Source organism: Heterodontus francisci, chromosome 22, assembly GCF_036365525.1.
Source record: "Heterodontus francisci isolate sHetFra1 chromosome 22, sHetFra1.hap1, whole genome shotgun sequence".
Taxonomy (NCBI): Eukaryota; Metazoa; Chordata; class Chondrichthyes; order Heterodontiformes; family Heterodontidae; genus Heterodontus; species Heterodontus francisci.
The window spans coordinates 38778678-38805560 of NC_090392.1; the positions used below are offsets into that span (position 1 = coordinate 38778678).

At 45.6% G+C, this 26883-nt stretch overlaps 10 non-coding genes across 10 annotated transcripts; all 10 read right to left on the reverse strand.

Annotated features, from left to right (window-relative positions):
* Window positions 1–1819: 1819 nt before the first annotated feature.
* On the reverse strand, window positions 1820–1893 carry trnan-guu (transfer RNA asparagine (anticodon GUU)). Its single transcript has one exon. It is a non-coding gene; the product is annotated as a tRNA-Asn (tRNA).
* Window positions 1894–4017: 2124 nt separating this feature from the next.
* On the reverse strand, window positions 4018–4091 carry trnan-guu (transfer RNA asparagine (anticodon GUU)). Its single transcript has one exon. It is a non-coding gene; the product is annotated as a tRNA-Asn (tRNA).
* A 2123-nt stretch (window positions 4092–6214) lies between these two features.
* Window positions 6215–6288, reverse strand: trnan-guu (transfer RNA asparagine (anticodon GUU)). Its single transcript has one exon. It is a non-coding gene; the product is annotated as a tRNA-Asn (tRNA).
* Window positions 6289–8408: 2120 nt separating this feature from the next.
* On the reverse strand, window positions 8409–8482 carry trnan-guu (transfer RNA asparagine (anticodon GUU)). The gene has a single exon. It is a non-coding gene; the product is annotated as a tRNA-Asn (tRNA).
* A 2123-nt stretch (window positions 8483–10605) lies between these two features.
* trnan-guu (transfer RNA asparagine (anticodon GUU)) lies at window positions 10606–10679 on the reverse strand. The gene has a single exon. It is a non-coding gene; the product is annotated as a tRNA-Asn (tRNA).
* Window positions 10680–12799: 2120 nt separating this feature from the next.
* Window positions 12800–12873, reverse strand: trnan-guu (transfer RNA asparagine (anticodon GUU)). The gene has a single exon. It is a non-coding gene; the product is annotated as a tRNA-Asn (tRNA).
* A 2123-nt stretch (window positions 12874–14996) lies between these two features.
* Window positions 14997–15070, reverse strand: trnan-guu (transfer RNA asparagine (anticodon GUU)). The gene has a single exon. It is a non-coding gene; the product is annotated as a tRNA-Asn (tRNA).
* Window positions 15071–17195: 2125 nt separating this feature from the next.
* trnan-guu (transfer RNA asparagine (anticodon GUU)) lies at window positions 17196–17269 on the reverse strand. Its single transcript has one exon. It is a non-coding gene; the product is annotated as a tRNA-Asn (tRNA).
* A 2120-nt stretch (window positions 17270–19389) lies between these two features.
* Window positions 19390–19463, reverse strand: trnan-guu (transfer RNA asparagine (anticodon GUU)). Its single transcript has one exon. It is a non-coding gene; the product is annotated as a tRNA-Asn (tRNA).
* A 6539-nt stretch (window positions 19464–26002) lies between these two features.
* trnan-guu (transfer RNA asparagine (anticodon GUU)) lies at window positions 26003–26076 on the reverse strand. Its single transcript has one exon. It is a non-coding gene; the product is annotated as a tRNA-Asn (tRNA).
* Window positions 26077–26883: the final 807 nt, after the last annotated feature.

The window sequence follows — 26883 nt, forward strand, 5'->3', positions numbered from 1 at the left end:
CCTGACAGACAAACTCTCCAGGCCACAGTTCCACCCTATCCCACACCTTGCCCCTTCGCCTTTCCCTCTGCCTCTGCACTCGCTTTATACCTGTTCAATCTCTAACCTTTATCCAGTTGTGAAGAAAGGCTACACACCAGAAAGTCTAACACTGTTTGTCTTTCCAGATGTGCTGCCTGAGTTGCTGCCCATTTCCTGCATTTTCTCTTTTCATTTCAGATTTCCAGCATCCACCATTCGTTTGCTTTTGCACTCACAATGTTGACGGTTCTTCTCCAGGTCGCAACCGTTAGACCCGGTTTCCCAGGCAAAGAGGCTTTTATTGAGGATACTGCCACATGGCAAAAGGCCAATCTGCCCCCATGCCCTTTTAACCGACAGACTAAGCTTGGAATCTCCCACACCTGAGGGGCAGGTTCTGACACACAGGAAACTGCGACCTGGTAGGTGACTCAATCTGGGCTGGGTGGAGCATGACTTGATTGACAAGCCTCGTGCTATATCAGAACTGGCCGGAGCCAGTGCTCCCCCTTTCGCTACTGGAATGGATATGTGCAGTCAGGATGGTGAACGTCTCTGGTTTTAAGATCTATCGTGCTCGACAGGTATTTTAAATGAACGGCGGGACTGAGTGAGATTGTGTGTGCGTGTCTGAACCGTGTTGTGGGACTGTGTAAGTTTGTGTATGTCTCTGAACCGTGCTGGGGGACCGTGTGAGTTTGTGCGTCGCTTTGCAGCGTGTTGTGGGACGCTGTGAGTTTAATGTGTCTCTGAACGGTGTTCTAGGACTGTGTGAGTTTGTCTGCGGGTTTCTGAACCGTTTTGTCGGACTGTGTGAGTTTGTGTGCATGTTTCTGAACCGTGTTGTGGCATTGTGTGAGTTTATGTGTACTTTCTGCTTATTTATTGCTCTCTTACTTTGCTTTGACACATAGAAAAATGTATACACAACACAGATAGACACAAATACATTGAGAAGTAACACACGCACACACACACACATTTATTCAGAATGAGCACACTGATACACCCATAATACTCAAGTGCACAATATTTATATATTTAGAACCTGATATATATTATCAAAATAAAAGGAGATTTACAACTGACACACTCACAATGCATCGCGTTCATAACATCAAGACTCTCAGTTGCGATAGAACCATCACAGCCACAGCCACAGACACGCACACACGCTTTATATTGCCATATGGTCCAGTTTGAAGTTTTAAGTAAAGTCTGTACAACAAAAATTGAAAGAGTTTTCACAAGTTGCCCGTCCTGTTGAGTATTTGCAGCGATTTCCCACCCTCACAGCAGTGATTCTGAGTCACGATGTGTGGAATTGGATTTGAAAACTGAAGAAAATTCAGCGCTTGGTGCTCAGCTGTCACGAGCAATTCCACACCTGCTTTGATCAGCTGTCAGCAGTGGACTGGAGCAATGTCAGCCAGGGACTATAGTGTACATCAATAAAAGTGAACTTATTTGATGCAGGTAAAATATCATTAAAATGGTCCACCGCATTCAACTTGTTTTCCCTAATCCCAGCGGTGGAACAGTCCCAGATTGTGCAGCCATTGAAAGAATTTGCATTGCTTTTTTCGAAGCCCGACCGTCCTTAATATCTGGGTTCGACGTCTGTGCATGGTTTTTGCTCATTTCATTGAAAATTGCTTATCATGAATGCATGGAAACAGTCAGGTAATGGATCAGAGCAGCGTTGTTAAATAATCAGGAAAAGAAGACACCAATGCAAACACAGAGAGTAGAACAAGCACGTCCATGGGCGCTAAGTGAAACGCTCAATAATGTCCGACGTCCCTGGGTGGGCTTAAACCACCAACCTTTCGGTTAACAGCCGAACGCGCTAGCCAATTGCGCCACAGAGACGACCACAGCCAAATCACGCAAGACACTGCAAACCAGTGTTTCAATGAATTCGAGTCTCAGGTCGTGTGAGCTGGAGAATCCTGCCAGTCATCAGCTTTTCCAGATCGACGCTGCGGGATGTTATCTGTTTATCTCTGCCATCTGGTGGTACAAATCAAAAGTTCTCCCCAGCACTTTTTCCGTCAGTCGGAGAACCATTTCACAAGGGGACAATGTCATAACGGTTGCGGCAATTCAACAATTGTACGAAGCACAAAACAGAGCTCATTTAACAATGTCACACTGTACTGATGCGGAAATCTTTCCCCTGACAGACAAACTCACCAGGCCACAGTTCCACCCTATCCCACACCTTGCCCCTTCGCCTTTCCCTCTGCCTCTGCACTCGCTTTATACCTGTTCAATCTCTAACCTTTATCCAGTTGTGAAGAAAGGCTACCCACCAGAAAGTCTAACACTGTTTGTCTTTCCAGATGTGCTGCCTGAGTTGCTGCGCATTTCCTGCATTTTCTCTTTTCATTTCAGATTTCCAGCATCCACCATTCGTTTGCTTTTGCACTCACAATGTTGACGGTTCTTCTCCAGGTCGCAACCGTTAGACCCGGTTTCCCAGGCAAAGAGGCTTTTTTTGAGGATACTGCCACATGGCAAAAGGCCAATCTGCCCCCATGCCCTTTTAACCGACAGACTAAGCTTGGAATCTCCCACACCTGAGGGGCAGGTTCTGACACACAGGAAACTGCGACCTGGTAGGTGACTCAATCTGGGCTGGGTGGAGCATGACTTGATTGACAAGCCTCTTGCTATATCAGAACTGGCCGGAGCCAGTGCTCCCCCTTTCGCTACTGGAATGGATATGTGCAGTCAGGATGGTGAACGTCTCTGGTTTTAAGATCTATCGTGCTCGACAGGTATTTTAAATGAACGGCGGGACTGAGTGAGATTGTGTGTGCGTGTCTGAACCGTGTTGTGGGACTGTGTAAGTTTGTGTATGTCTCTGAACCGTGCTGTGGGACCGTGTGAGTTTGTGTGTGGCTTTGCAGCGTGTTGTGGGACGGTGTGAGTTTAATGTGTCTCTGAACGGTGTTCTCGGACTGTGTGAGTTTGTCTGCGGGTTTCTGAACCGTTTTGTCGGACTGTGTGAGTTTGTGTGCGTGTTTCTGAACCGTGTTGTGGCATTGTGTGAGTTTATGTGTACTTTCTGCTTATTTATTGCTCTCTTACTTTGCTTTGACACAGAAAAATGTATACACAACACAGATACACACAAATACATTGAGAAGTAACACACGCACACACACACACATTTATTCAGAATGAGCACACTGATACACCCATAATACTCAAGTGCACAATATTTATATATTTAGAACCTGATATATATTATCAAAATAAAAGGAGATTTACAACTGACACACTGACAATGCATCGCCCTCATAACATCAAGACTCTCAGTTTCGATAGAACCATCACAGCCACAGCCACAGACACACACACACGCTTTATATTGCCATATGGTCCAGTTTGAAGTTTTAAGAAAAGTCTGTACAACAAAAATTGAAAGAGTTTTCACAAGTTGCCCGTCCTGTTGAGTATTTGCAGCGATTTCCCACTCTCACAGCAGTGATTCTGAGTCACGATGTGTGGAATTGGATTTGAAAACTGAAGAAAATTCAGCGCTTGGTGCTCAGCTGTCACGAGCAATTCCACACCTGCTTTGATCAGCTGTCAGCAGTGGACTGGAACAATGTCAGCCAGGGACTTTTAGTGTACATCAATAAAAGTGAACTTATTTGATGCAGGTAAAATATCATTAAAATGGTCCACCGCATTCAACTTGTTTTCCCTAATCCCAGCGGTGGAACAGTCCCAGATTGTGCAGCCATTGAATGAATTTGCATTGCTTTTTTCGAAGCCCGACCGTCCTTAAAATCTGGGTTCGACGTCTGTGCATGGTTTTTGCTCATTTCATTGAAAATTGCTTATCATGAATGCATGGAAACAGTCAGGTAATGGATCAGAGCAGCGTTGTTAAATAATCAGGAAAAGAAGACACCAATGCAAACACAGAGAGTAGAACAAGCACGTCCAGGGGCGCTAAGTAAAACGCTCAATAACGGCCGACGTCCCTGGGTGGGCTTGAACCACCAACCTTTCGGTTAACAGCCGAACGCGCTAGCCAATTGCGCCACAGAGACGACCACAGCAAAATCACGCAGGACACTGCAAACCAGTGTTTCAATGAATTCGAGTCTCAGGTCGTGTGAGCTGGAGAATCCTGCCAGTCATCAGCTTTTCCAGATCGACGCTGCGGGATGGTATCTGTTTATCTCTGCCATCTGGTGGTACAAATCAAAATTTCTCCCCAGCACTTTTTCCGTCAGTCGGAGAACCATTTCACAAGGGGACAATGTCAAAACGGTTGCGGCAATTCAACAATTGTACGAAGCACAAAACAGAGCTCATTTAACAATGTCACACTGTTCTGCTGCGGAAATCTTTCCCCTGACAGACAAACTCTCCAGGCCACAGTTCCAACCTACCCACACCTTGCCCCTTCGCCTTTCCCTCTGCCTCTGCACTCGCTTTATACCTGTTCAATCTCTAACCTTTATCCAGTTGTGAAGAAAGGCTACCCACCAGAAAGTCTAACACTGTTTGTCTTTCCAGATGTGCTGCCTGAGTTGCTGCGCATTTCCTGCATTTTCTCTTTTCATTTCAGATTTCCAGCATCCACCATTCGTTTGCTTTTGCACTCACAATGTTGACGGTTCATCTCCAGGTCGCAACTGTTAGACCCGGTTTCCCAGGCAAAGAGGCTTTTATTGAGGATACTGCCACATGGCAAAAGGCCAATCTGCCCCCATGCCCTTTTAACCGACAGACTAAGCTTGGAATCTCCCACACCTGAGGGGCAGGTTCTGACACACAGGAAACTGCGACCTGGTAGGTGACTCAATCTGGGCTGGGTGGAGCATGACTTGATTGACAAGCCTCGTGCTATATCAGAACTGGCCGGAGCCAGTGCTCCCCCTTTCGCTACTGGAATGGATATGTGCAGTCAGGATGGTGAACGTCTCTGGTTTTAAGATCTATCGTGCTCGACAGGTATTTTAAATGAACGACGGGACTGAGTGAGATTGTGTGTGCGTGTCTGAACCGTGTTGTGGGACTGTGTAAGTTTGTGTATGTCTCTGAACCGTGCTGCGGGACCGTGTGAGTTTGTGTGTGGCTTTGCAGCGTGTTGTGGGACGCTGTGAGTTTAATGTGTCTCTGAACGGTGTTCTAGGACTGTGTGAGTTTGTCTGCGGGTTTCTGAACCGTTTTGTCGGACTGTGTGAGTTTGTGTGCGTGTTTCTGAACCGTGTTGTGGCATTGTGTGAGTTTATGTGTACTTTCTGCTTATTTATTGCTCTCTTACTTTGCTTTGACACAGAAAAATGTATACACAACACAGATACACACAAATACATTGAGAAGTAACACACGCACACACACACACATTTATTCAGAATGAGCACACTGATACACCCATAATACTCAAGTGCACAATATTTATATATTTAGAACCTGATATATATTATCAAAATAAAAGGAGATTTACAACTGACACACTGACAATGCATCGCCCTCATAACATCAAGACTCTCAGTTTCGATAGAACCATCACAGCCACAGCCACAGACACACACACACGCTTTATATTGCCATATGGTCCAGTTTGAAGTTTTAAGAAAAGTCTGTACAACAAAAATTGAAAGAGTTTTCACAAGTTGCCCGTCCTGTTGAGTATTTGCAGCGATTTCCCACTCTCACAGCAGTGATTCTGAGTCACGATGTGTGGAATTGGATTTGAAAACTGAAGAAAATTCAGCGCTTGGTGCTCAGCTGTCACGAGCAATTCCACACCTGCTTTGATCAGCTGTCAGCAGTGGACTGGAACAATGTCAGCCAGGGACTTTTAGTGTACATCAATAAAAGTGAACTTATTTGATGCAGGTAAAATATCATTAAAATGGTCCACCGCATTCAACTTGTTTTCCCTAATCCCAGCGGTGGAACAGTCCCAGATTGTGCAGCCATTGAATGAATTTGCATTGCTTTTTTCGAAGCCCGACCGTCCTTAAAATCTGGGTTCGACGTCTGTGCATGGTTTTTGCTCATTTCATTGAAAATTGCTTATCATGAATGCATGGAAACAGTCAGGTAATGGATCAGAGCAGCGTTGTTAAATAATCAGGAAAAGAAGACACCAATGCAAACACAGAGAGTAGAACAAGCACGTCCAGGGGCGCTAAGTAAAATGCTCAATAACGGCCGACGTCCCTGGGTGGGCTTGAACCACCAACCTTTCGGTTAACAGCCGAACGCGCTAGCCAATTGCGCCACAGAGACGACCACAGCAAAATCACGCAGGACACTGCAAACCAGTGTTTCTATGAATTCGAGTCTCAGGTCGTGTGAGCTGGAGAATCCTGCCAGTCATCAGCTTTTCCAGATCGACGCTGCGGGATGGTATCCGTTTATCTCTGCCATCTGGTGGTACAAATCAAAATTTCTCCCCAGCACTTTTTCCGTCAGTCGGAGAACCATTTCACAAGGGGACAATGTCAAAACGGTTGCGGCAATTCAACAATTGTACGAAGCACAAAACAGAGCTCATTTAACAATGTCACACTGTTCTGCTGCGGAAATCTTTCCCCTGACAGACAAACTCTCCAGGCCACAGTTCCACCCGATCCCACACCTTGCCCCTTCGCCTTTCCCTCTGCCTCTGCACTCGCTTTATACCTGTTCAATCTCTAACCTTTATCCAGTTGTGAAGAAAGGCTACCCACCAGAAAGTCTAACACTGTTTGTCTTTCCAGATGTGCTGCCTGAGTTGCTGCGCATTTCCTGCATTTTCTCTTTTCATTTCAGATTTCCAGCATCCACCATTCGTTTGCTTTTGCACTCACAATGTTGACCGTTCGTCTCCAGGTAGCTACCGTTAGACCCGGTTTCCCAGGCAAAGTGGCTTTTATTGAGGATACTGCCACATGGCAAAAGGCCAATCTGCCCCCATGCCCTTTTAACCGACAGACTAAGCTTGGAATCTCCCACACCTGAGGGGCAGGTTCTGACGCTCAGTAAACTGCGACCTGGTAGGTGACTCAATCTGGGCTGGGTGGAGCATGACTTGATTGACAAGCCTCGTGCTATATCAGAACTGGCCGGAGCCAGTGCTCCCCCTTTCGCTACTGGAATGGATATGTGCAGTCAGGATGGTGAACGTCTCTGGTTTTTAGATCTATCGTGCTCGACAGGTATTTTAAATGAACGGCGGGACTGAGTGAGATTGTGTGTGCGTGTCTGAACCGTGTTGTGGGACTGTGTAAGTTTGTGTATGTCTCTGAACCGTGCTGTGGGACCGTGTGAGTTTGTGTGTGGCTTTGCAGCGTGTTGTGGGACGGTGTGAGTTTAATGTGTCTCTGAACGGTGTTCTAGGACTGTGTGAGTTTGTCTGCGGGTTTCTGAACCGTTTTGTCGGACTGTGTGAGATTGTGTGCGTGTTTCTGAACCGTGTTGTGGCATTGTGTGAGTTTATGTGTACTTTCTGCTTATTTATTGCTCTCTTACTTTGCTTTGACACATAGAAAAATGTATACACAACACAGATACACACAAATACATTGAGAAGTAACACACGCACACACACACACACATTTATTCAGAATGAGCACACTGATACACCCATAATACTCAAGTGCACAATATTTATATATTTAGAACCTGATATATATTATCAAAATAAAAGGAGATTTACAACTGACACACTCACAATGCATCGCCCTCATAACATCAAGACTCTCAGTTTCGATAGAACCATCACAGCCACAGACACGCACACGCTTTATATTGCCATATGGTCCAGTTTGAAGTTTTAAGAAAAGTCTGTACAACAAAAATTGAAAGAGTTTTCACAAGTTGCCCGTCCTGTTGAGTATTTGCAGCGATTTCCCACTCTCACAGCAGTGATTCTGAGTCACGATGTGTGGAATTGGATTTGAAAACTGAAGAAAATTCAGCGCTTGGTGCTCAGCTGTCACGAGCAATTCCACACCTGCTTTGATCAGCTGTCAGCAGTGGACTGGAACAATGTCAGCCAGGGACTTTTAGTGTACATCAATAAAAGTGAACTTATTTGATGCAGGTAAAATATCATTAAAATGGTCCACCGCATTCAACTTGTTTTCCCTAATCCCAGCGCTGGAACAGTCCCAGATTGTGCAGCCATTGAATGAATTTGCATTGCTTTTTTCGAAGCCCGACCGTCCTTAATATATGGGTTCGACGTCTGTGCATGGTTTTTGCTCATTTCATTGAAAATTGCTTATCATGAATGCATGGAAACAGTCAGGTAATGGATCAGAGCAGCGTTGTTAAATAATCAGGAAAAGAAGACACCAATGCAAACACAGAGAGTAGAACAAGCACGTCCAGGGGCGCTAAGTAAAACGCTCAATAACGGCCGACGTCCCTGGGTGGGCTTGAACCACCAACCTTTCGGTTAACAGCCGAACGCGCTAGCCAATTGCGCCACAGAGACGACCACAGCAAAATCACGCAGGACACTGCAAACCAGTGTTTCAATGAATTCGAGTCTCAGGTCGTGTGAGCTGGAGAATCCTGCCAGTCATCAGCTTTTCCAGATCGACGCTGCGGGATGGTATCTGTTTATCTCTGCCATCTGGTGGTACAAATCAAAATTTCTCCCCAGCACTTTTTCCGTCAGTCGGAGAACCATTTCACAAGGGGACAATGTCAAAACGGTTGCGGCAATTCAACAATTGTACGAAGCACAAAACAGAGCTCATTTAACAATGTCACACTGTTCTGCTGCGGAAATCTTTCCCCTGACAGACAAACTCTCCAGGCCACAGTTCCAACCTACCCACACCTTGCCCCTTCGCCTTTCCCTCTGCCTCTGCACTCGCTTTATACCTGTTCAATCTCTAACCTTTATCCAGTTGTGAAGAAAGGCTACCCACCAGAAAGTCTAACACTGTTTGTCTTTCCAGATGTGCTGCCTGAGTTGCTGCGCATTTCCTGCATTTTCTCTTTTCATTTCAGATTTCCAGCATCCACCATTCGTTTGCTTTTGCACTCACAATGTTGACGGTTCATCTCCAGGTCGCAACTGTTAGACCCGGTTTCCCAGGCAAAGAGGCTTTTATTGAGGATACTGCCACATGGCAAAAGGCCAATCTGCCCCCATGCCCTTTTAACCGACAGACTAAGCTTGGAATCTCCCACACCTGAGGGGCAGGTTCTGACACACAGGAAACTGCGACCTGGTAGGTGACTCAATCTGGGCTGGGTGGAGCATGACTTGATTGACAAGCCTCGTGCTATATCAGAACTGGCCGGAGCCAGTGCTCCCCCTTTCGCTACTGGAATGGATATGTGCAGTCAGGATGGTGAACGTCTCTGGTTTTAAGATCTATCGTGCTCGACAGGTATTTTAAATGAACGACGGGACTGAGTGAGATTGTGTGTGCGTGTCTGAACCGTGTTGTGGGACTGTGTAAGTTTGTGTATGTCTCTGAACCGTGCTGCGGGACCGTGTGAGTTTGTGTGTGGCTTTGCAGCGTGTTGTGGGACGCTGTGAGTTTAATGTGTCTCTGAACGGTGTTCTAGGACTGTGTGAGTTTGTCTGCGGGTTTCTGAACCGTTTTGTCGGACTGTGTGAGTTTGTGTGCGTGTTTCTGAACCGTGTTGTGGCATTGTGTGAGTTTATGTGTACTTTCTGCTTATTTATTGCTCTCTTACTTTGCTTTGACACAGAAAAATGTATACACAACACAGATACACACAAATACATTGAGAAGTAACACACGCACACACACACACATTTATTCAGAATGAGCACACTGATACACCCATAATACTCAAGTGCACAATATTTATATATTTAGAACCTGATATATATTATCAAAATAAAAGGAGATTTACAACTGACACACTGACAATGCATCGCCCTCATAACATCAAGACTCTCAGTTTCGATAGAACCATCACAGCCACAGCCACAGACACACACACACGCTTTATATTGCCATATGGTCCAGTTTGAAGTTTTAAGAAAAGTCTGTACAACAAAAATTGAAAGAGTTTTCACAAGTTGCCCGTCCTGTTGAGTATTTGCAGCGATTTCCCACTCTCACAGCAGTGATTCTGAGTCACGATGTGTGGAATTGGATTTGAAAACTGAAGAAAATTCAGCGCTTGGTGCTCAGCTGTCACGAGCAATTCCACACCTGCTTTGATCAGCTGTCAGCAGTGGACTGGAACAATGTCAGCCAGGGACTTTTAGTGTACATCAATAAAAGTGAACTTATTTGATGCAGGTAAAATATCATTAAAATGGTCCACCGCATTCAACTTGTTTTCCCTAATCCCAGCGGTGGAACAGTCCCAGATTGTGCAGCCATTGAATGAATTTGCATTGCTTTTTTCGAAGCCCGACCGTCCTTAAAATCTGGGTTCGACGTCTGTGCATGGTTTTTGCTCATTTCATTGAAAATTGCTTATCATGAATGCATGGAAACAGTCAGGTAATGGATCAGAGCAGCGTTGTTAAATAATCAGGAAAAGAAGACACCAATGCAAACACAGAGAGTAGAACAAGCACGTCCAGGGGCGCTAAGTAAAACGCTCAATAACGGCCGACGTCCCTGGGTGGGCTTGAACCACCAACCTTTCGGTTAACAGCCGAACACGCTAGCCAATTGCGCCACAGAGACGACCACAGCCAAATCACGCAGGACACTGCAAACCAGTGTTTCAATGAATTCGAGTCTCAGGTCGTGTGAGCTGGAGAATCCTGCCAGTCATCAGCTTTTCCAGATCGACGCTGCGGGATGGTATCCGTTTATCTCTGCCATCTGGTGGTACAAATCAAAATTTCTCCCCAGCACTTTTTCCGTCAGTCGGAGAACCATTTCACAAGGGGACAATGTCAAAACGGTTGCGGCAATTCAACAATTGTACGAAGCACAAAACAGAGCTCATTTAACAATGTCACACTGTTCTGCTGCGGAAATCTTTCCCCTGACAGACAAACTCTCCAGGCCACAGTTCCACCCGATCCCACACCTTGCCCCTTCGCCTTTCCCTCTGCCTCTGCACTCGCTTTATACCTGTTCAATCTCTAACCTTTATCCAGTTGTGAAGAAAGGCTACCCACCAGAAAGTCTAACACTGTTTGTCTTTCCAGATGTGCTGCCTGAGTTGCTGCGCATTTCCTGCATTTTCTCTTTTCATTTCAGATTTCCAGCATCCACCATTCGTTTGCTTTTGCACTCACAATGTTGACCGTTCGTCTCCAGGTAGCTACCGTTAGACCCGGTTTCCCAGGCAAAGTGGCTTTTATTGAGGATACTGCCACATGGCAAAAGGCCAATCTGCCCCCATGCCCTTTTAACCGACAGACTAAGCTTGGAATCTCCCACACCTGAGGGGCAGGTTCTGACGCTCAGTAAACTGCGACCTGGTAGGTGACTCAATCTGGGCTGGGTGGAGCATGACTTGATTGACAAGCCTCGTGCTATATCAGAACTGGCCGGAGCCAGTGCTCCCCCTTTCGCTACTGGAATGGATATGTGCAGTCAGGATGGTGAACGTCTCTGGTTTTTAGATCTATCGTGCTCGACAGGTATTTTAAATGAACGGCGGGACTGAGTGAGATTGTGTGTGCGTGTCTGAACCGTGTTGTGGGACTGTGTAAGTTTGTGTATGTCTCTGAACCGTGCTGTGGGACCGTGTGAGTTTGTGTGTGGCTTTGCAGCGTGTTGTGGGACGGTGTGAGTTTAATGTGTCTCTGAACGGTGTTCTAGGACTGTGTGAGTTTGTCTGCGGGTTTCTGAACCGTTTTGTCGGACTGTGTGAGATTGTGTGCGTGTTTCTGAACCGTGTTGTGGCATTGTGTGAGTTTATGTGTACTTTCTGCTTATTTATTGCTCTCTTACTTTGCTTTGACACATAGAAAAATGTATACACAACACAGATACACACAAATACATTGAGAAGTAACACACGCACACACACACACACATTTATTCAGAATGAGCACACTGATACACCCATAATACTCAAGTGCACAATATTTATATATTTAGAACCTGATATATATTATCAAAATAAAAGGAGATTTACAACTGACACACTCACAATGCATCGCCCTCATAACATCAAGACTCTCAGTTTCGATAGAACCATCACAGCCACAGACACGCACACGCTTTATATTGCCATATGGTCCAGTTTGAAGTTTTAAGAAAAGTCTGTACAACAAAAATTGAAAGAGTTTTCACAAGTTGCCCGTCCTGTTGAGTATTTGCAGCGATTTCCCACTCTCACAGCAGTGATTCTGAGTCACGATGTGTGGAATTGGATTTGAAAACTGAAGAAAATTCAGCGCTTGGTGCTCAGCTGTCACGAGCAATTCCACACCTGCTTTGATCAGCTGTCAGCAGTGGACTGGAACAATGTCAGCCAGGGACTTTTAGTGTACATCAATAAAAGTGAACTTATTTGATGCAGGTAAAATATCATTAAAATGGTCCACCGCATTCAACTTGTTTTCCCTAATCCCAGCGCTGGAACAGTCCCAGATTGTGCAGCCATTGAATGAATTTGCATTGCTTTTTTCGAAGCCCGACCGTCCTTAATATATGGGTTCGACGTCTGTGCATGGTTTTTGCTCATTTCATTGAAAATTGCTTATCATGAATGCATGGAAACAGTCAGGTAATGGATCAGAGCAGCGTTGTTAAATAATCAGGAAAAGAAGACACCAATGCAAACACAGAGAGTAGAACAAGCACGTCCAGGGGCGCTAAGTAAAACGCTCAATAACGGCCGACGTCCCTGGGTGGGCTTGAACCACCAACCTTTCGGTTAACAGCCGAACGCGCTAGCCAATTGCGCCACAGAGACGACCACAGCAAAATCACGCAGGACACTGCAAACCAGTGTTTCAATGAATTCGAGTCTCAGGTCGTGTGAGCTGGAGAATCCTGCCAGTCATCAGCTTTTCCAGATCGACGCTGCGGGATGGTATCTGTTTATCTCTGCCATCTGGTGGTACAAATCAAAATTTCTCCCCAGCACTTTTTCCGTCAGTCGGAGAACCATTTCACAAGGGGACAATGTCAAAACGGTTGCGGCAATTCAACAATTGTACGAAGCACAAAACAGAGCTCATTTAACAATGTCACACTGTTCTGCTGCGGAAATCTTTCCCCTGACAGACAAACTCTCCAGGCCACAGTTCCAACCTACCCACACCTTGCCCCTTCGCCTTTCCCTCTGCCTCTGCACTCGCTTTATACCTGTTCAATCTCTAACCTTTATCCAGTTGTGAAGAAAGGCTACCCACCAGAAAGTCTAACACTGTTTGTCTTTCCAGATGTGCTGCCTGAGTTGCTGCGCATTTCCTGCATTTTCTCTTTTCATTTCAGATTTCCAGCATCCACCATTCGTTTGCTTTTGCACTCACAATGTTGACGGTTCATCTCCAGGTCGCAACTGTTAGACCCGGTTTCCCAGGCAAAGAGGCTTTTATTGAGGATACTGCCACATGGCAAAAGGCCAATCTGCCCCCATGCCCTTTTAACCGACAGACTAAGCTTGGAATCTCCCACACCTGAGGGGCAGGTTCTGACACACAGGAAACTGCGACCTGGTAGGTGACTCAATCTGGGCTGGGTGGAGCATGACTTGATTGACAAGCCTCGTGCTATATCAGAACTGGCCGGAGCCAGTGCTCCCCCTTTCGCTACTGGAATGGATATGTGCAGTCAGGATGGTGAACGTCTCTGGTTTTAAGATCTATCGTGCTCGACAGGTATTTTAAATGAACGACGGGACTGAGTGAGATTGTGTGTGCGTGTCTGAACCGTGTTGTGGGACTGTGTAAGTTTGTGTATGTCTCTGAACCGTGCTGCGGGACCGTGTGAGTTTGTGTGTGGCTTTGCAGCGTGTTGTGGGACGCTGTGAGTTTAATGTGTCTCTGAACGGTGTTCTAGGACTGTGTGAGTTTGTCTGCGGGTTTCTGAACCGTTTTGTCGGACTGTGTGAGTTTGTGTGCGTGTTTCTGAACCGTGTTGTGGCATTGTGTGAGTTTATGTGTACTTTCTGCTTATTTATTGCTCTCTTACTTTGCTTTGACACAGAAAAATGTATACACAACACAGATACACACAAATACATTGAGAAGTAACACACGCACACACACACACATTTATTCAGAATGAGCACACTGATACACCCATAATACTCAAGTGCACAATATTTATATATTTAGAACCTGATATATATTATCAAAATAAAAGGAGATTTACAACTGACACACTGACAATGCATCGCCCTCATAACATCAAGACTCTCAGTTTCGATAGAACCATCACAGCCACAGCCACAGACACACACACACGCTTTATATTGCCATATGGTCCAGTTTGAAGTTTTAAGAAAAGTCTGTACAACAAAAATTGAAAGAGTTTTCACAAGTTGCCCGTCCTGTTGAGTATTTGCAGCGATTTCCCACTCTCACAGCAGTGATTCTGAGTCACGATGTGTGGAATTGGATTTGAAAACTGAAGAAAATTCAGCGCTTGGTGCTCAGCTGTCACGAGCAATTCCACACCTGCTTTGATCAGCTGTCAGCAGTGGACTGGAACAATGTCAGCCAGGGACTTTTAGTGTACATCAATAAAAGTGAACTTATTTGATGCAGGTAAAATATCATTAAAATGGTCCACCGCATTCAACTTGTTTTCCCTAATCCCAGCGGTGGAACAGTCCCAGATTGTGCAGCCATTGAATGAATTTGCATTGCTTTTTTCGAAGCCCGACCGTCCTTAAAATCTGGGTTCGACGTCTGTGCATGGTTTTTGCTCATTTCATTGAAAATTGCTTATCATGAATGCATGGAAACAGTCAGGTAATGGATCAGAGCAGCGTTGTTAAATAATCAGGAAAAGAAGACACCAATGCAAACACAGAGAGTAGAACAAGCACGTCCAGGGGCGCTAAGTAAAACGCTCAATAACGGCCGACGTCCCTGGGTGGGCTTGAACCACCAACCTTTCGGTTAACAGCCGAACGCGCTAGCCAATTGCGCCACAGAGACGACCACAGCAAAATCACGCAGGACACTGCAAACCAGTGTTTCAATGAATTCGAGTCTCAGGTCGTGTGAGCTGGAGAATCCTGCCAGTCATCAGCTTTTCCAGATCGACGCTGCGGGATGGTATCCGTTTATCTCTGCCATCTGGTGGTACAAATCAAAATTTCTCCCCAGTACTTTTTCCGTCAGTCGGAGAACCATTTCACAAGGGGACAATGTCAAAACGGTTGCGGCAATTCAACAATTGTACGAAGCACAAAACAGAGCTCATTTAACAATGTCACACTGTTCTGCTGCGGAAATCTTTCCCCTGACAGACAAACTCTCCAGGCCACAGTTCCACCCTACCCACACCTTGCCCCTTCGCCTTTCCCTCTGCCTCTGCACTCGCTTTATACCTGTTCAATCTCTAACCTTTATCCAGTTGTGAAGAAAGGCTACCCACCAGAAAGTCTAACACTGTTTGTCTTTCCAGATGTGCTGCCTGAGTTGCTGCGCATTTCCTGCATTTTCTCTTTTCATTTCAGATTTCCAGCATCCACCATTCGTTTGCTTTTGCACTCACAATGTTGACGGTTCATCTCCAGGTCGCAACTGTTAGACCCGGTTTCCCAGGCAAAGAGGCTTTTATTGAGGATACTGCCACATGGCAAAAGGCCAATCTGCCCCCATGCCCTTTTAACCGACAGACTAAGCTTGGAATCTCCCACACCTGAGGGGCAGGTTCTGACACACAGGAAACTGCGACCTGGTAGGTGACTCAATCTGGGCTGGGTGGAGCATGACTTGATTGACAAGCCTCGTGCTATATCAGAACTGGCCGGAGCCAGTGCTCCCCCTTTCGCTACTGGAATGGATATGTGCAGTCAGGATGGTGAACGTCTCTGGTTTTAAGATCTATCGTGCTCGACAGGTATTTTAAATGAACGACGGGACTGAGTGAGATTGTGTGTGCGTGTCTGAACCGTGTTGTGGGACTGTGTAAGTTTGTGTATGTCTCTGAACCGTGCTGCGGGACCGTGAGAGTTTGTGTGTGGCTTTGCAGCGTGTTGTGGGACGCTGTGAGTTTAATGTGTCTCTGAACGGTGTTCTAGGACTGTGTGAGTTTGTCTGCGGGTTTCTGAACCGTTTTGTCGGACTGTGTGAGTTTGTGAGCATGTTTCTGAACCGTGTTGTGGCATTGTGTGAGTTTATGTGTACTTTCTGCTTATTTATTGCTCTCTTACTTTGCTTTGACACAGAAAAATGTATACACAACACAGATACACACAAATACATTGAGAAGTAACACACGCACACACACACACACATTTATTCAGAATGAGCACACTGATACACCCATAATACTCAAGTGCACAATATTTATATATTTAGAACCTGATATATATTATCAAAATAAAAGGAGATTTACAACTGACACACTGACAATGCATCGCCCTCATAACATCAAGACTCTCAGTTTCGATAGAACCATCACAGCCACAGCCACAGACACGCACACACGCTTTATATTGCCATATGGTCCAGTTTGAAGTTTTAAGAAAAGTCTGTACAACAAAAATTGAAAGAGTTTTCACAAGTTGCCCGTCCTGTTGAGTATTTGCAGCGATTTCCCACTCTCACAGCAGTGATTCTGAGTCACGATGTGTGGAATTGGATTTGAAAACTGAAGAAAATTCAGCGCTTGGTGCTCAGCTGTCACGAGCAATTCCACACCTGCTTTGATCAGCTGTCAGCAGTGGACTGGAACAATGTCAGCCAGGGACTTTTAGTGTACATCAATAAAAGTGAACTTATTTGATGCAGGTAAAATATCATTAAAATGGTCCACCGCATTCAACTTGTTTTCCCTAATCCCAGCGGTGGAACAGTCCCAGATTGTGCAGCCATTGAATGAATTTGCATTGCTTTTTTCGAAGCCCGACCGACCTTAATATATGGGTTCGACGTCTGTGCATGGTTTTTGCTCATTTCATTGAAAATTGCTTATCATGAATGCATGGAAACAGTCAGGTAATGGATCAGAGCAGCGTTGTTAAATAATCAGGAAAAGAAGACACCAATGCAAACACAGAGAGTAGAACAAGCACGTCCAGAGGCGCTAAGTGGAACGCTCAATAAGGGCCGATGTCTCTGGGTGGGCTTGAACCACCAACCTTTCGGTTAACAGCCGAACGCGCTAGCCAATTGCGCCACAGAGACAACCACAGCAAAATCATGCAAGACACTGCAAACCAGTGTTTCAATGAATTCGAGTCTCAGGTCGTGTGAGCTGGAGAATCCTGCCAGTCATCAGCTTTTCCAGATCGACGCTGCGGGATGGTATCTGTTTATCTCTGCCATCTGGTGGTACAAATCAAAATTTCTCCCCAGCACTTTTTCCGTCAGTCGGAGAACCATTTCACAAGGGGACAATGTCAAAACGGTTGCGGCAATTCAACAATTGTACGAAGCACAAAACAGAGCTCATTTAACAATGTCACACTGTTCTGCTGCGGAAATCTTTCCCCTGACAGACAAACTCTCCAGGCCACAGTTCCACCCGATCCCACACCTTGCCCCTTCGCCTTTCCCTCTGCCTCTGCACTCGCTTTATACCTGTTCAATCTCTAACCTTTATCCAGTTGTGAAGAAAGGCTACCCACCAGAAAGTCTAACACTGTTTGTCTTTCCAGATGTGCTGCCTGAGTTGCTGCGCATTTCCTGCATTTTCTCTTTTCATTTCAGATTTCCAGCATCCACCATTCGTTTGCTTTTGCACTCACAATGTTGACCGTTCGTCTCCAGGTAGCTACCGTTAGACCCGGTTTCCCAGGCAAAGTGGCTTTTATTGAGGATACTGCCACATGGCAAAAGGCCAATCTGCCCCCATGCCCTTTTAACCGACAGACTAAGCTTGGAATCTCCCACACCTGAGGGGCAGGTTCTGACGCTCAGTAAACTGCGACCTGGTAGGTGACTCAATCTGGGCTGGGTGGAGCATGACTTGATTGACAAGCCTCGTGCTATATCAGAACTGGCCGGAGCCAGTGCTCCCCCTTTCGCTACTGGAATGGATATGTGCAGTCAGGATGGTGAACGTCTCTGGTTTTTAGATCTATCGTGCTCGACAGGTATTTTAAATGAATGGCGGGACTGAGTGAGATTGTGTGTGCGTGTCTGAACCGTGTTGTGGGACTGTGTAAGTTTGTGTATGTCTCTGAACCGTGCTGTGGGACCGTGTGAGTTTGTGTGTGGCTTTGCAGCGTGTTGTGGGACGGTGTGAGTTTAATGTGTCTCTGAACGGTGTTCTAGGACTGTGTGAGTTTGTCTGCGGGTTTCTGAACCGTTTTGTCGGACTGTGTGAGATTGTGTGCGTGTTTCTGAACCGTGTTGTGGCATTGTGTGAGTTTATGTGTACTTTCTGCTTATTTATTGCTCTCTTACTTTGCTTTGACACATAGAAAAATGTATACACAACACAGATACACACAAATACATTGAGAAGTAACACACGCACACACACACACACATTTATTCAGAATGAGCACACTGATACACCCATAATACTCAAGTGCACAATATTTATATATTTAGAACCTGATATATATTATCAAAATAAAAGGAGATTTACAACTGACACACTCACAATGCATCGCCCTCATAACATCAAGACTCTCAGTTTCGATAGAACCATCACAGCCACAGACACGCACACGCTTTATATTGCCATATGGTCCAGTTTGAAGTTTTAAGAAAAGTCTGTACAACAAAAATTGAAAGAGTTTTCACAAGTTGCCCGTCCTGTTGAGTATTTGCAGCGATTTCCCACTCTCACAGCAGTGATTCTGAGTCACGATGTGTGGAATTGGATTTGAAAACTGAAGAAAATTCAGCGCTTGGTGCTCAGCTGTCACGAGCAATTCCACACCTGCTTTGATCAGCTGTCAGCAGTGGACTGGAACAATGTCAGCCAGGGACTTTTAGTGTACATCAATAAAAGTGAACTTATTTGATGCAGGTAAAATATCATTAAAATGGTCCACCGCATTCAACTTGTTTTCCCTAATCCCAGCGCTGGAACAGTCCCAGATTGTGCAGCCATTGAATGAATTTGCATTGCTTTTTTCGAAGCCCGACCGTCCTTAATATATGGGTTCGACGTCTGTGCATGGTTTTTGCTCATTTCATTGAAAATTGCTTATCATGAATGCATGGAAACAGTCAGGTAATGGATCAGAGCAGCGTTGTTAAATAATCAGGAAAAGAAGACACCAATGCAAACACAGAGAGTAGAACAAGCACGTCCAGGGGCGCTCAGTAAAACGCTCAATAACGGCCGACGTCCCTGGGTGGGCTTGAACCACCAACCTTTCGGTTAACAGCCGAACGCGCTAGCCAATTGCGCCACAGAGACGACCACAGCAAAATCACGCAGGACACTGCAAACCAGTGTTTCAATGAATTCGAGTCTCAGGTCGTGTGAGCTGGAGAATCCTGCCAGTCATCAGCTTTTCCAGATCGACGCTGCGGGATGGTATCTGTTTATCTCTGCCATCTGGTGGTACAAATCAAAATTTCTCCCCAGCACTTTTTCCGTCAGTCGGAGAACCATTTCACAAGGGGACAATGTCAAAACGTTTGCGGCAATTCAACAATTGTACGAAGCACAAAACAGAGCTCATTTAAAAATGTCACACTGTTCTGCTGCGGAAATCTTTCCCCTGACAGACAAACTCTCCAGGCCACAGTTCCACCCGATCCCACACCTTGCCCCTTCGCCTTTTCCTCTGCCTCTGCACTCGCTTTATACCTGTTCAATCTCTAACCTTTATCCAGTTGTGAAGAAAGGCTACCCACCAGAAAGTCTAACACTGTTTGTCTTTCCAGATGTGCTGCCTGAGTTGCTGCGCATTTCCTGCATTTTCTCTTTCATTTCAGATTTCCAGCATCCACCATTCGTTTGCTTTTGCACTCACAATGTTGACGGTTCGTCTCCAGGTAGCTACCGTTAGACCCGGTTTCCCAGGCAAAGAGGCTTTTTTTGAGGATACTGCCACATGGCAAAAGGCCAATCTGCCCCCATGCCCTGTTAACCGACAGACTAAGCTTGGAATCTCCCACACCTGAGGGGCAGGTTCTGACACACAGTAAACTGCGACCTGGTAGGTGACTCAATCTGGGCTGGGTGGAGCATGACTTGATTCACAAGCCTCGTGCTATATCAGAACTGGCCGGAGCCAGTGCTCCTCCTTTCGCTACTGGAATGGATATGTGCAGTCAGGATTGTGAACGTCTCTGATTTTAAGATCTATCGTGCTCGACAGGTATTTTAAATGAACGGCGGGACTGAGTTAGATTGTGTGTGCGTGTCTGAACCGTGTTGTGGGACTGTGTAAGTTTGTGTATGTCTCTGAACCGTGCTGTGGGACCGTGTGAGATTGTGTGTGGCTTTGCAGCGTGTTGTGGGACGGTGTGAGTTTAATGTGTCTCTGAACGGTGTTCTAGGACTGTGTGAGTTTGTCTGCGGGTTTCTGAACCGTTTTGTCGGACTGTGTGAGTTTGTGTGCTTGTTTCTGAACCGTGTTGTGGCATTGTGTGAGTTTATGTGTACTTTCTGCTTATTTATTGCTCTCTTACTTTGCTTTGACACATAGAAAAATGTATACACAACACAGATACACACAAATACATTGAGAAGTAACACACGCACACACGCACACACATTTATTCAGAATGAGCACACTGATACACCCATAATACTCAAGTGCACAATATTTATATATTTAGAACCTGATATATATTATCAAAATAAAAGGAGATTTACAACTGACACACTCACAATGCATCGCCCTCATAACATCAAGACTCTCTGTTTCGATAGAACCATCACAGCCACAGACACAGACACACACACACGCTTTATATTGCCATATGGTCCAGTTTGAAGTTTTAAGAAAAGTCTGCACAACAAAAAGTGAAAGAGTTTTCACAAGTTGCCCGTCCTGTTGAGTATTTGCAGCGATTTCCCACTCTCACAGCAGTGATTCTGAGTCACGATGTGTGGAATTGGATTTGAAAACTGAAGAAAATTCAGCGCTTGGTGCTCAGCTGTCACGAGCAATTGCACACCTGCTTTGATCAGCTGTCAGCAGTGGACTGGAACAATGTCAGCCAGGGACGTTTAGTGTACATCAATAAAAGTGAACTTATTTGATGCAGGTAAAATATCATTAAAATGGTCCACCGCATTCAACTTGTTTTCCCTAATCCAAGCGGTGGAACAGTCCCAGATTGTGCAGCCATTGAATGAATTTGCATTGCTTTTTTTCGAAGCCCGAACGTCCTTAATATATGGGTTCGACGTCTGTGCATGGTTTTTGCTCATTTCATTGAAAATTGCTTATCATGAATGCATGGAAACAGTCAGGTAATGGATCAGAGCAGCGTTGTTAAATAATCAGGAAAAGAAGACACCAATGCAAACACAGAGAGTAGAACAAGCACGTCCAGGGGCGCTAAGTGAAACGCTCAATAAGGGCCGACGTCTCACCCTGGGTGGGCTTGAACCACCAACCTTTCGATAAACAGCCGAACGCGCTAGCCAATTGCGCCACAGAGACGACCACATCAACATCACGCAAGACACTGCTAACCAGTGTTTCAATGAATTCGAGTCTCAGGTCGTGTGAGCTGGAGAATCCTGCCAGTCATCAGCTTTTCCAGATCGACGCTGCGGGATGGTATCTGTTTATCTCTGCCATCTGGTGGTCCAAATCAAAATTTCTCCCCAGCACTTTTTCCGTCAGTCGGACAACCATTTCACAAGGGGACAATGTCAAAACGGTTGCGGCAATTCAACAATTGTCCGAAGCACAAAACAGAGCTCATTTAACAATGTCACCCTGTTCTGCTGCGGAAATCTTTCCCCTGACAGACAAACTCTCCAGGCCACAGTTCCACCCTATCCCAGACCTTGCCCCTTCGCCTTTCCCTCTGCCTCTGCACTCGCTTTATACCTGTTCAATCTCTAACCTTTATCCAGTTGTGAAGAAAGGCTACCCACCAGAAAGTCTAACACTGTTTGTCTTTCCAGATATGCTGCCTGAGTTGCTGCGCATTTCCTGCATTTTCTCTTTTCATTTCAGATTTCCAGCATCCACCATTCGTTTGCTTTTGCACTCACAATGTTGACGGTTCGTCTCCAGGTAGCTACCGTTAGACCCGGTTCCCCAGGCAAAGAGGCTTTTATTGAGGATACTGCCACATGGCAAAAGGCCAATCTGCCCCCATGCCCTTTTAACCGACAGACTAAGCTTGGAATCACCCACACCTGAGGGGCAGGTTCTGACACACAGTAAACTGCGACCTGGTAGGTGACTCAATCTGGGCTGGGTGGAGCATGACTTGATTGACAAGCCTCGTGCTATATCAGAACTGGCCGGAGCCAGTGCTCCCCCTTTCGCTACTGGAATGGATATGTGCAGTCAGGATGGTGAACGTCTCTGGTTTTAAGATCTATCGTGCTCGACAGGTATTTTAAATGAACGGCGGGACTGAGTGAGATTGTGTGTGCGTGTCTGAACCGTGTTGTGGGACTGTGTAAGTTTGTGTATGTCTCTGAACCGTGCTGAGGGACCGTGTGAGTTTGTGTGTGGCTTTGCAGCGTGTTGTGGCACGGTGTGAGTTTAATATGTCTCTGATCGGTGTTCCAGGACTGTGTGAGTTTGTCTGCGGGTTTCTGAACCGTTTTGTCGGACTGTGTGAGTTTGTGTGCTTGTTTCTGAACCGTGTTGTGGCATTGTGTGAGTTTATGTGTACTTTCTGCTTATTTATTGCTCTCTTACTTTGCTTTGACACATAGAAAAATGTATACACAACACAGATACACACAAATACATTGAGAAGTAACACACGCACACACGCACACACATTTATTCAGAATGAGCACACTGATACACCCATAATACTCAAGTGCACAATATTTATATATTTAGAACCTGATATATATTATCAAAATAAAAGGAGATTTACAACTGACACACTCACAATGCATCGCCCTCATAACATCAAGACTCTCTGTTTCGATAGAACCATCACAGCCACAGACACAGACACACACACACGCTTTATATTGCCATATGGTCCAGTTTGAAGTTTTAAGAAAAGTCTGCACAACAAAAAGTGAAAGAGTTTTCACAAGTTGCCCGTCCTGTTGAGTATTTGCAGCGATTTCCCACTCTCACAGCAGTGATTCTGAGTCACGATGTGTGGAATTGGATTTGAAAACTGAAGAAAATTCAGCGCTTGGTGCTCAGCTGTCACGAGCAATTGCACACCTGCTTTGATCAGCTGTCAGCAGTGGACTGGAACAATGTCAGCCAGGGACGTTTAGTGTACATCAATAAAAGTGAACTTATTTGATGCAGGTAAAATATCATTAAAATGGTCCACCGCATTCAACTTGTTTTCCCTAATCCAAGCGGTGGAACAGTCCCAGATTGTGCAGCCATTGAATGAATTTGCATTGCTTTTTTTCGAAGCCCGAACGTCCTTAATATATGGGTTCGACGTCTGTGCATGGTTTTTGCTCATTTCATTGAAAATTGCTTATCATGAATGCATGGAAACAGTCAGGTAATGGATCAGAGAAGCGTTGTTAAATAATCAGGAAAAGAAGACACCAATGCAAACACAGAGAGTAGAACAAGCACGTCCAGGGGCGCTAAGTGAAACGCTCAATAAGGGCCGGCGTCTCACCCTGGGTGGGCTTGAACCACCAACCTTTCGATAAACAGCCGAACGCACTAGCCAATTGCGCCACAGAGACGACCACATCAACATCACGCAAGACACTGCTAACCAGTGTTTCAATGAATTCGAGTCTCAGGTCGTGTGAGCTGGAGAATCCTGCCAGTCATCAGCTTTTCCAGATCGACGCTGCGGGATGGTATCTGTTTATCTCTGCCATCTGGTGGTCCAAATCAAAATTTCTCCCCAGCACTTTTTCCGTCAGTCGGACAACCATTTCACAAGGGGACAATGTCAAAACGGTTGCGGCAATTCAACAATTGTCCGAAGCACAAAACAGAGCTCATTTAACAATGTCACCCTGTTCTGCTGCGGAAATCTTTCCCCTGACAGACAAACTCTCCAGGCCACAGTTCCACCCTATCCCAGACCTTGCCCCTTCGCCTTTCCCTCTGCCTCTGCACTCGCTTTATACCTGTTCAATCTCTAACCTTTATCCAGTTGTGAAGAAAGGCTACCCACCAGAAAGTCTAACACTGTTTGTCTTTCCAGATATGCTGCCTGAGTTGCTGCGCATTTCCTGCATTTTCTCTTTTCATTTCAGATTTCCAGCATCCACCATTCGTTTGCTTTTGCACTCACAATGTTGACGGTTCGTCTCCAGGTAGCTACCGTTAGACCCGGTTCCCCAGGCAAAGAGGCTTTTATTGAGGATACTGCCACATGGCAAAAGGCCAATCTGCCCCCATGCCCTTTTAACCGACAGACTAAGCTTGGAATCACCCACACCTGAGGGGCAGGTTCTGACACACAGTAAACTGCGACCTGGTAGGTGACTCAATCTGGGCTGGGTGGAGCATGACTTGATTGACAAGCCTCGTGCTATATCAGAACTGGCCGGAGCCAGTGCTCCCCCTTTCGCTACTGGAATGGATATGTGCAGTCAGGATGGTGAACGTCTCTGGTTTTAAGATCTATCGTGCTCGACAGGTATTTTAAATGAACGGCGGGACTGAGTGAGATTGTGTGTGCGTGTCTGAACCGTGTTGTGGGACTGTGTAAGTTTGTGTATGTCTCTGAACCGTGCTGAGGGACCGTGTGAGTTTGTGTGTGGCTTTGCAGCGTGTTGTGGCACGGTGTGAGTTTAATATGTCTCTGATCGGTGTTCCAGGACTGTGTGAGTTTGTCTGCGGGTTTCTGAACCGTTTTGTCGGACTGTGTGAGTTTGTGTGCTTGTTTCTGAACCGTGTTGTGGCATTGTGTGAGTTTATGTGTACTTTCTGCTTATTTATTGCTCTCTTACTTTGCTTTGACACATCGAAAAATGTATACACAACACAGATACACACAAATACATTGAGAAGTAACACACGCACACACACACACACATTTATTCAGAATGAGCACACTGATACACCCATAATACTCAAGTGCACAATATTTATATATTTAGAACCTGATATATATTATCAAAATAAAAGGAGATTTACAACTGAAACACTCACAATGCATCGCCCTCATAACATCAAGACTCTCAGTTTCGATAGAACCATCACAGCCACAGCCACAGACACACACACGCTTTATATTGCCATATGGTCCAGTGTGAAGTTTTAAGAAAAGTCTGTACAACAAAAATTGAAAGAGTTTTCACAAGTTGCCCGTCCTGTTGAGTATTTGCAGCGATTTCCCACTCTCACAGCAGTGATTCTGAGTCACGATGTGTGGAATTGGATTTGAAAACTGAAGAAAATTCAGCGCTTGGTGCTCAGCTGTCACGAGCAATTCCACACCTGCTTTGATCAGCTGTCAGCAGTGGACTGGAACAATGTCAGCCAGGGACTTTTAGTGTACATCAATAAAAGTGAACTTATTTGATGCAGGTAAAATATCATTAAAATGGTCCACCGCATTCAACTTGTTTTCCCTAATCCCAGCGGTGGAACAGTCCCAGATTGTGCAGCCATTGAATGAATTTGCATTGCTTTTTTCGAAGCCCGACCGTCCTTAATATATGGGTTCGACGTCTGTGCATGGTTTTTGCTCATTTCATTGAAAATTGCTTATCATGAATGCATGGAAACAGTCAGGTAATGGATCAGAGCAGCGTTGTTAAATAATCAGGAAAAGAAGACACCAATGCAAACACAGAGAGTAGAACAAGCACGTCCAGGGGCGCTAAGTAAAACGCTCAATAACGGCCAACGTCCCTGGGTGGGCTTGAACCACCAACCTTTCGGTTAACAGCCGAACGTGCTAGCCAATTGCGCCACAGAGACGACCACAGCAAAATCACGCAAGACACTGCAAACCAGTGTTTCAATGAATTCGAGTCTCAGGTCGTGTGAGCTGGAGAATCCTGCCAGTCATCAGCTTTTCCAGATCGACGCTGCGGGATGGTATCTGTTTATCTCTGCCATCTGGTGGTACAAATCAAAATTTCTCCCCAGCACTTTTTCCGTCAGTCGGAGAACCATTTCACAAGGGGACAATGTCAAAACGGTTGCGGCAATTCAACAATTGTACGAAGCACAAAACAGAGCTCATTTAACAATGTCACACTGCTCTGCTGCGGAAATCTTTCCCATGACAGACAAACTCTCCAGGCCACAGTTCCACCCTATCCCAGACCTTGCCCCTTCGCCTTTCCCTCTGCCTCTGCACTCGCTTTATACCTGTTCAATCTCTAACCTTTATCCAGTTGTGAAGAAAGGCTACCCACCAGAAAATCTAACACTGTTTGTCTTTCCAGATGTGCTGCCTGAGTTGCTGCGCATTTCCTGCATTTTCTCTATTCATTTCAGATTTCCAGCATCCACCATTCGTTTGCTTTTGCACTCACAATGTTGACGGTTCGTCTCCAGGTAGCTACCGTTAGACCCGGTTTCCCAGGCAAAGAGGCTTTTATTGAGGATACTGCCACATGGCAAAAGGCCAATCTGCCCCCATGCCCTTTTAACCGACAGACTAAGCTTGGAATCTCCCACACCTGAGGGGCAGGTTCTGACACACAGTAAACTGCGACCTGGTAGGTGACTCAATCTGGGCTGGGTGGAGCATGACTTGATTGACAAGCCTCGTGCGAT